Source organism: Sabethes cyaneus, chromosome 2, assembly GCF_943734655.1.
Source record: "Sabethes cyaneus chromosome 2, idSabCyanKW18_F2, whole genome shotgun sequence".
Lineage (NCBI taxonomy): Eukaryota > Metazoa > Arthropoda > Insecta > Diptera > Culicidae > Sabethes > Sabethes cyaneus.
Window position 1 is genome coordinate 238,178,234 of NC_071354.1, and position 10,013 is coordinate 238,188,246.

At 42.9% G+C, this 10,013-nt stretch overlaps 1 non-coding gene across 1 annotated transcript; it reads left to right on the forward strand.

Moving 5' to 3' along the window:
• Positions 1-8,928: 8,928 nt before the first annotated feature.
• Trnae-uuc (transfer RNA glutamic acid (anticodon UUC)) lies at positions 8,929-9,000 on the forward strand. The gene has a single exon. It is a non-coding gene; the product is annotated as a tRNA-Glu (tRNA).
• Positions 9,001-10,013: the final 1,013 nt, after the last annotated feature.

Consider the following 10,013-nt stretch of genomic DNA (forward strand, 5'->3'; position numbering starts at 1 on the left):
GTTAAGTTAGGGTCGAAGGCGATTCCGTTGTTAGGGTTTTAAGGAACTTTCGCCACACATGGTTTTTGTTTTTCGTTTTACTCAAGCACCTTTCCACATTGTACAGATTATTGAAAGCAATAATTTAGAATATTTAAAACGTAGTACCTTTAGTCATAGTTCTAGGCATAGTTCGGTCGATTAGTTCGATCGGACGTGAATATTTATTATTTATAGGGAATCGAACGAGAGGATTCTGTATTTCACATTGCAATATTTTGTTTAGGTGAAAAATCACGTGGTGCCTTATCTGGAGCAGGTTTTACGTGGCAAAGCCACAAACATCTTACAGTTTTTCTCATTCTCAAAACACTAGAAGTACGTCTAATTGTATATAAAAATAAATTTAGTGATGGAAGTGAATGTTCACGAAGGAAAATATTGAAAAATTAAAACAATTGAACTAGCTTCAGCCAGAATAATCAGCAGCATGCACTCTCTATCAGGGTTTCTGGTTAAACAACCGGAACAAACATAAACAAACTGAACAAAAAACATAGCAAAAACAGAGCAGAGCACCGATAGCGCCGTGGTCGCCGCGGTGCGGCGTTGGGCGGCATGCAGGACCAGCAAATAGCGAGATAATTCGCTGTCGAGAACACACCCATATTTTTAGAGCAATTTCCCCATCAATGTCGAAATGGAAAGCGAAAAATTTGCTACCCATCCGACCCCCTTGCTCGCTCTCGGTTCTCCGTCCATCCCTCCCTCCGGGAGGGGGTCAAAATAACAAAGCAAACGCGCAAAAGATTTTTCCCCTCCGCGAGGTGGCGCCCGGTACCCTGCTGGTACCGGGGGAGGAGCGCAGTGTGCACAGTCCAAGTTTACGGAAACGCGATTGTACCTCCCGGTACGTTTCGTTCCGTTCAATATTCGAGGTTAGTTCGATAAAAATAGTCTGCGCCATTGAATCACGACGACGAGCGACCAACCAACCGACGTTTTAGTGTAGGCGATTATGCAATTCAGTTAAATATTTCGCCAGTTTACGCAAAATCGATTACCGATTCCGTCGGCGTCGTTGCGCGGCCAAAGGCCGCGACCGATCGGCACGTAGCACGAAAGACTAGATTTGGCAACCATCCTTACATTTTTGTTTTTGTAAATATGTACCTACTACGCGCTCATGGACTGAATTCTCTACGCGAAAACTTTCCGTTTTCCAAGCCGCACATTGTCAGTACACTTGCTTGCCTGCAGAAGATGTAAATGTGGAAGAATGTGGAGGTTTTCTACTGTTTCTTTTTTCTTGGCACATTGTTAACGCGTGAAAAGATGGACAGACTGATGGGTTTTTCGTGCTCGTGAACCGATGGGTGATTTTTCAATTGATGTAAATATTGACAGATTCGGTGGTGGAAGGAAATGTATGTATTTAAAAAAAAAGCTAGGATGGTTTCAGAGTGCAAAACCGAACAAAACGATATGTGATGCTCTAGCCTCAGAGGGCTCAAAACGAACAAAAAAGGCAGATTTCTGTACTGTAGAGGTTTTTTATTATTAGGGTACGTTATTATACTGGAAAAGTTGAAGTGATATTGAACGATTCTATTCGAATAGATTAATATTGGTACTTTGTAAAGTGATAACCTATGTTTATAGAAGCATGAATAATATTTAATACAGTGATAGGAAAAAAAATCCAACATGATATTTCTCATCCGAAATACCTAACATGTAATACTGTAAAAATCGTGCAAACGAACAAAACAACGATTAAAGAAGTTATTTATGACATGGCTCTTAAGATGTGCTTCGCAATAATCGCTCGCTGGTCACCGAGAGGTACTCGACATTAAATTGTCCCATCCGTAAGCCATTTAATCTACTACTTCAGCTTCACCCACTTTAACAATCTCTAGTAGTGCTAACTTCAGGACTGGTCTTCGGACGACCTCGTTAATTGTTCCCACTCTGGCTTTTCACGCTCCTCCGTTCTTTCTTAGAATTATTTATTCATTTATTAACTTTTCTTTTTCTTTCTTAGAATTATTTTGATCACGTTTTCTCCAACTTATTGATTTTGCACCACTGTAGTATGAGACATCCTTCCAGTATTTCCTTCACAAGAACCGCTAGATCCGTGGCGTCAATATTCCACCTAACAAGTGTTTGGCAAGCTTCCGTCCATTAGCAGGGGTTCAATGCTTCTTAATTTGATGACCCTAACGGAATACATGTCAATGGTATAGTGTTTAATCTTTTCCAGAACCTCGTCATCCGTTGTCCGCGACCATTGTCTTTCTAATATGATCCCCAATGTTGTCTTCACCGAGTGAACCATTCGTTCCCGTGCTCCGTCAAAATGCAGTGCGCCGGGTGGTAAAAATGACCAGTGGAGTGTGGTGTTCGTAATGGTCGAAATAGAAATAGAAACTTTGCCCTGCGCCGTACTCAATCTGAACTACTCGATCGCGACATTTTTTTGCCATAAAAGAGGGTCTCCATTGTAGATCGCATTAATCTTTAGCCGGCGAAAGTCGGTCTGGTGTACCACCATTTCCCTCAAAAATGATCGGCGTTGGGAGATTCAACAGGACGTCCAAAGTAGGATAGTCTGCGTCGACAGTAAAGGCTCAATTGCTTCCGAAACGGTGCAAACTGATGTTGCAGCTTCGTAAGTCGAGACCAAATCAAGAAATCTAGCGTTTTTGTTGGCTATACCATTGACTTGCATCAACCCATGTTGGGCAAAACCGTCGATAAGTGTAGAATTGGCAGCAGATATAGCCATTAGGGAGTCGACCTGGGATGGCCCGTCACTCGACTTGCACCACCGAAGCTGAGGTTGATTATGGTCCCCAAACTGCAGAGCATAATCACTGAGTTGGAGACAACATCACTGATAGAGTCCACGTGCTCATGAATGCTGCTAATGTCGTTACAATGATCCGGGGGCAAATAGATGACGCCCACACCCACAACTCGACGAGGCTCCCACGTTCCCTACCAGCAACTATGTACTTCGTTTTGGCGGTGTTAATGGTAACTCCCAATCTCGCCGCTTCCCTTTTAAAAAGCCTGAAGGGCTCTTCCACTGCTCTACGGTTAATTCCGATTCCAATGATATCGACGTCATCCGCAAAACCAAGAAGCATGTGAGATTTCGTGATGATACCATTCCTTTTCACGTTTGCCCTTCGTAAAGAACCTTCCAAGGCAATGTTGAATAGCAGGTTAGAGAGCGCATCCCCTTGCTTCAGTCCATCCAACGTCACGAAAGCAGCTGAAGTCTCACCCGCTATTTTAACGCATGATTTGGATCTGTCCAGCGTTCAGCGTAACTAGTTTCGTCGGAAAACTATGTTCTAGCATTATCTGCCACAGCTCATTTCGTTTAACTGAATTGGACGCCGCTTAAAAGTACACAAACAGATGGTGTGTCTGCAAGTTGTACTCCCGGAACTTGTCTAGCAACTGACGCAGGGTAAACATCTAATCCGTCGTGGAGCGATCCTCACGAAAACCAGCTGGGTACTCGCCGACGAAGGAATCCGCTAACGGTCTCAGTCTGCAGAACAGGATACGAGAAAGCAACTTGTGGGCAGAATTGAGCAATGTAATTCCTCGATAGTTTTTACAGTCCAGTCGATGTCCTTTTTTGAAAATATGGGCAAATGAGAGCATCCGACCACTCCTCCGGCATTTGATCTTCCGCCCAGATCCCGATCCGGTGGATTGCTTCGTACAGCCGCTCGCTCCCCGCCTTTAGAAGTTCAGCCGGGATACCAACTTTCCCAGCAGCTTCACCGTTTTCCAGCTTACTGATTGACTTTTCTAACATCTTCTTGTGTTGGTGGGTGGCTACATTCAACAACATTTGGAAGTGTTCCTTCCACCTGGCTGCTACCGCCTTTTTGTCAGTAAGCAGCTTGCTAGCACTACCATTACCTTACCTACCCAAGCAGCACAATTTAAGGTGAAGGTCGTCAGAGGCCAGTTGCTTTTTTACTGATTTCAGTACTTATCGTTTTGTTTATACTGAGTTGCTAGTAGCAGGTAATAATCTGGTATGAACAAGTATGAAACGTAGAATCGCGTATCTATTTTTGCTGTTGAACTAGATCCGACAGTAATTCTATCACATAAAATGTTGTTTACGGTGAATTTTATTATCAGAGAATTTTATAAGTATATTTTGGACACATTACTACCGTTAATTTAATAGCGAAAATTATTGGCCAATTTCATGCTCAACGTAAATATGGCATCAGTCCCGTTTCCTTGGTAACGTATCAACAACGACGGTCGCGGATTCGGAATTGCAATCGAAACGAAGTAAAGTTTTCCATATCAATTCAAGTGAACAGTTTGGGCAAAATCATTATATCTTACCAGATAACTGTTCGGATGGCAAATGAAAGTTTTCTGTGTTTCAAGTTAAGTTTCGCGAGTAATGTGATGAATGGAATGGTCGAAAAAAATTAAAGAAAAATCGAAGTCGAAAAAGTGAAAATATAGTGATGAATTTTAATTGGGCAGAAATCTCAGTATTTAGTGTTAGTTATGCCCCAAAAAGTAATAGAACCTATAGAATGCAATGTTGCAAGAATCGAGTTGCAAGATTTGATTACGGCTAGCAGGTTAGTTAAACTAATTTTATTTTTTTGTGATGGTTTCCCGAGTCAATGGGAGCATGTTGATACACTGAAGAAGGGAAGGGAAAGGTGATATTCGGTGCCATACTGACTGCCATAAATGGACTCTGACGACCTTATCCTTAAGCACTTGTAGTTGCATAAACTTATTTATGATCAGAATTAGTCCTATATCGGTTACCACACCTAGTTTGTTACATCTGTGTTAGTATGATAGAGAATCTGAAAGAGAGGATGGCCAAAGTAACCCAGTAGCTAACGAGTACCTGTCATCATTAAACCAACGATACTCTTTGATGACGGTTTTCTTAAAATTTCCATCATCACTGAGTGTCGTTGATTTAATAATGCGAGTTGTTGAATGATTTGATCATTCTCTCTTTCATATTTTCTTTCCTCACCGTTTTGTAGAAACTCCATGTGTTGTTGGAGGCGAATCTCTCTTCGGCGCCGCCTGGACGATGAGTTCTTTTTTCCGCAGCTCTAGTCTCTTTATATCTCTCTCTGTTCTGACGTGTAGAGAAACTCAACTAGAGAATAGCCAAAGTACTAGTGCTTGACATCGGAACGAAAATTAAAGTCCGGGTTTCGAAACCGGAGCAGAGCCAAATCGGACCAAAATAAACACCCCTATTCTGTATTTCGAACGAACCTTTATTTCGTTCGACTTGTTTCGAACGAGATATTTTGCACATTTGATTTTGCTGGCGGAAATTTCGTTCGAAAAAACTTTCGTTCAAAATATAGAATAGCGGTGAAAATCGAATAACAAAGTTCGAGCCGATTTTTAACCTGACTGGACCGGAACCCGGACTTCAATTTTCGTTCCGATGTCGAACATTACAAAGTAGACAATAACTCGCATCCACCTCCTCGACATTTCTATCTTGGTCTACACAGTTTGCACCCCCATTAAGATGGGCCCCTTAGTATTGTACCGCAAATAAGTGATTTCCCGCCCAGAATTTTTGACGTTTCAGATTCAGTCACAGAAAAATGACGACGTGCCGGGGGATCCCCCGCATCATTAAACCAACAACACTCACTGATGATAGAAATTCCAGCAAAACCGTCATCAGAGAGTGTCGTTAGTTTAATTATGACAAGTACTCGCGGGCTACTGAGTTACTTTGACCATTCTCTCATTTCAGTTTTCTCTACTGACGTATATCTACAGTGAGCGAGCGACTCCTGACCTGATTCTTCTCACCTGTCACTCTCTGGCATTCGGCATCAAACTAGCTGTTACGGTGTTTTCCATGCGTCGAGAGAGGTCTCAGTTGTTTCAATGGCATCATGGGGGTTCCTTCACAACCCTCTCTTTTTCTGTTGTTCTGCGATTCGTTGATCTAGCTTTCTGGTGTGTTCCGCGGCTACGCCATGCGCCGTCAACCGTTGGATGTTGAAACATAACGCCCTCTCAGCGGGAGCCTTCACCGTATTCGACAACTTCCCGTGAATCGTACACACGAAGACCATGATACATCGTTTACATCCGAAAAGTGTCGACCGTCAATCAAGACATGATGGATCCGAGAGCCAATGGAGAGACTACATTGGGATGTCTACAGATGTTTTTCCGAATATTCAGACGTGGAGAGAAGGCGCTCAGCCCGGTCTCATTGGTCGACAAATGAAGGCTTCCAATTATAGGATCTCCGATGACGATTTTTAGGTCATGTTTTGGGTACTTTTCAGAGGTTCTCGAGTCTGTCGTAGAACCCGTCCTTAAGGTGAAACGGTACAGAATCCTAACATGACCGGCGAAAGGCGTCCACGTGAGGATATGGGTGCCATCGATCCGGCCATGTTGAGATTCAGTACCGTTTCACCTTAACATCTTTCGGATTTAGGTTCTGATTTGGCGTTGAATAGGCTGTAGTTGAAGAATTTGCACTTCATTCTCAACACACATATGCGGTCATCTACGGGCCTCCACCGGGACCGGATAAATCGTTGCTTATGCTTTCCCAACACCGTCCTTTTGTTTCGCCTTTCTAACGCCACTGTAGTAGAGGTGGTACTTGAAATTAGTGCCTGAAATAGGGTCTACTGCGCGGTACTCCATTTCTCCGGAATTTGGCCATCGAACTTCCTAAAATAGCAATAATCTCCACACCGAGTCGAAGTAACTCTCGGGCAAGCAAGCCAGCTCGTGTCGGTTCATGGAGATTTCTGGTATTCCAGGTACAAATTTTCCAATCGTCATTCACTGAAAAGCGATTCCTTGTTCCTTGCCCTGTCCTATGCCTAACGAACCGTTCCGTATTTCCTTTTTCGTTTGTCATGGTAAATGAGGGCTTCGGAATACTACTGTACCGGGGTCGCGATACGTACATCCCGCGGATTGGTCTGCCATATTAGGTGTAACTTGCGGGATACAGCGTTTCATATTCAGCTGCTCGAGAGCTACGAGACAGACGCTGTTTGAGCCCCCCACCTGGGTAATAGGCGCTCAGGTTCGCACCTTCTAGCTTAACTGCTCCGGTGCGTACATGAAGCATTTCCAGGTATGGCCATCGATCGTCAACATTGACTTCGAGGTTTTCGAGGAGGCGCTAGGTAGGGGCCAAGCTATATCTGATCGGTACAAAAGTGTTGAAAATCGATCGGAAAATCGTTCATTTTTTCGTGACGTTCACATTTTTTTTACCGAGTAAAATTACCAACTGTTTACATTGAGGATACTACAGCATACCTTCATGTGGATTAACTAAATATAATGTTTGGACTCATTTTGAAAATAATATGTTAAAAGTTGGTTCCACCGATTCCATTACACGCCTGTTAACAGGCAATTCATTGCTGTCGCCTGTATCGACTATGTGCATGAATACTCGGGTACTTTTTCATTTCGACGTGTGCGACAATGAGAGATTCTCTACGTACCTCTCTTCCACTTTTTACGGCGATACTAATGCATTAAGAAGAAAAATTTCTAAACATTTAGCTAGCTAGTGACTCCGGCAACCGATCCAAGCAAAGCTGATGTGTTAAAATACATTAGTCGCCGTCAAAAGCTGAAGAAAGGAGATACGAAGAGAATCTCTCATTGTCACATACGTCGAAATTGAAAAAGTACCCGAGAATAGAGAAATATGATTGCTGTATATTTTAGAGGCGACGCGGTCTGCCGTGCGTGTTGCCTATATACAGCGTGTCGCCTGTCGCTAGTCGCCTCGTCTACTGACCGCTTTATCCGGCAGACGACGCGACAAGTGATAGTAGGCTATTCCATTTACGCCAACGCATTGAAAACAAGGTTTTTTGCCAGGTACTTGGCATGAATAAAAGAATTGTGCACAAGGAACTGGTAACCCTATCCTTACTCTATGTGTTTGACAGTAGCCAACATCTACTGCCAACGTGGGTATTATTTGCAAAAATCTGGCTTAGATTTGAAAATAATACCTATCTGGCAGCATACTGGCTTTGCAGAGTGAAACGAACAGAACGTATAGCGGTATCATGTTGTCTCATTTACGCAAATGGTTAATGTTGACTGCATAAATATGGCTGTCTAACAGTACCGTGATTGTGCATGTTGCATATTTTCGAGGCCGCACGGTTCGAACGAAGGTACGCACGACACGCATAAGAATTGCCCATGTACAGGCGAGTCACTAATCGCTTGTTGGCTCGTCTGCTGAGCCCTTAATGCACTTAGAGAAGCAGGCAGCGCCCCAAACGCCTGCAGGGCTATTTTCGAGTTACCTGATTCACCACGAATCGGATGGTGTAGAAAACAGAGAGTAGGCCAAAAATAGAAGTAGGCTGAAGTAGTGCCGTACCCTATCCTAGTACATATAGACAATTCGTGTGCGTGCCTTCTCTGCAAGCCGCACCTCACAGAACCAATCATTCGGCTCTTTGGCAACTAGTGCTAAGATTATTTTTACAAAAACTCACTCTAAATTGTTAAAACTGCAGCTGAAATGATTTGAAAATAACTTGCTTGCAAGGAGAACTAAAGCTTTAGCCATTGACAAGCCCCTGGTGGTTAGACTGTAGCATCAAACGTAGAGTGCAAGCTAGCGTGAAAAGCTTTTGCTGTTTGTGCTTTGCTATAAAAGTTCGAGTATAGTATCACATGTGTGCTATACAATTCCATTATTTATATTTATGTAATGTTCTCTGACACCAGGCAGAGAAAATTGTCCCTACAATGTTTACCTGCCGGATGGGAGCTTTGTTCAAATGAAATGTAAAACGGGGATTTCCTGCTCCGTTATTTCAGGCAGATTCCCAACCAAATCGTTCCTTCGCATTTTACCACAGCTATAAACAGCCGTCCCATATGGTCTAGTGGCTAGGATATCTGGCTTTCACCCAGAAGGCCCGGGTTCGATTCCCGGTATGGGAACACTACTTTTTGTTGTTCGTGTTTATTGGAACTAGTAATGGTGCCGTCTCTTAGTAGTTTCTATATTCTATTTACGACCGTATCCGTCATCGATTGATGACATCACCGCGCCTACTGCGAAGGCATCCCCGCCCGGCTAAAGAAGACCTTCTCACTTAGTAGTGTTATGGATTGGCTTTCTTTCTCTTTCATTCAAACCAATTACAATTGAAATGAAATGTACTGCTCGAGTAGGAGGAGGGGTTGATGTTTTCAATTGTATTTTAAGAACAAATTTATTGCCTCGCTTTTCCTTTCCTTGTATTGTTTTGCATAAGAAATATACATACAACGATAAGAGTAATGCGAATAAATTAATAATAATAATAATAGTAATTAAAATAATTATAATAGTGGCGACAGTCCTGAACGGGAACCACAGAGAGTGTAACAACACGACAAATGGTAGTATTTCTTAGTAACGCGTGTGTGATATCATAAGACCGAGTGCGTAAGATGATGGGGAAGTGAGTTGAGTGGAGTGTTACAAGTAGTGCAAAACACCGAGCGTTATTCGAGTGCAATTTAGTACGTTGCTGCTGTAGACTTTCCCACTACTATTTCCTCTTCTCGTTAATATAAAGCCAAACTACGGAAACGGTCGCAGTCAGTGTAAACAATAATTGTATGATTTTTGGTGGTGCGCACACGAGTAATTATAATGTGATGATTCGTTCAACGCGATGTGTGGGTAGATTGAATGAAACAATGACTGTGAGGATGAGGATGATTGAATGTAAATTTTTTTTCTTTGCTGTCTTAAATCGACGCTGTACGGTCGAAAAATGGATCGCTCGACAGATTTGACAGGCTTCACTTTGTGTCCCCGACAATCGATGCCTCGTGTGAACCGCACTTTCACCGCGGTCATTATGTTCCTGTCCCGAAAAAGTGAAACAAAGTACGCACGCCCAACCGGTTAGGGTACAATTCAAAACAACAATCTTCCTTGCTGCGGTGCGGTGCGGTGTCAT